We start from the raw sequence: 351 nt of genomic DNA on the forward strand, positions 1-351 counted from the left end.
ATCAGAATGTACAATGAGTGTTGTATCCTTCCATGATATACCTAACTCATTGGTGCTCGATATATCTCCGAGGTATCTTCGTCTCGTTTTGCAACCTGCGCCCTTCCCTTCTTTTTCCTCATGAATCCCCCTATAAACACGGTGGGTTTTCCGTGAATTTTCTGTTTATTTGCCTTCTGCCTTGTTTTCGGCATCCTTGTACTTACGCTTAGGGTGAATGGTATTTGGCGACATTACAATCATTATGATCACAGTGGTTATGAGTATCGTTATCGTTATTATTACGATCATATCTCAAAAAAGCGATCGTTTGTATTATCCTTAAACGTTTTGGACGAAAATATTCCCCTC

This window comes from Penaeus monodon, chromosome 21 (genome assembly GCF_015228065.2).
Source record: "Penaeus monodon isolate SGIC_2016 chromosome 21, NSTDA_Pmon_1, whole genome shotgun sequence".
NCBI classification, from domain to species: domain Eukaryota; kingdom Metazoa; phylum Arthropoda; class Malacostraca; order Decapoda; family Penaeidae; genus Penaeus; species Penaeus monodon.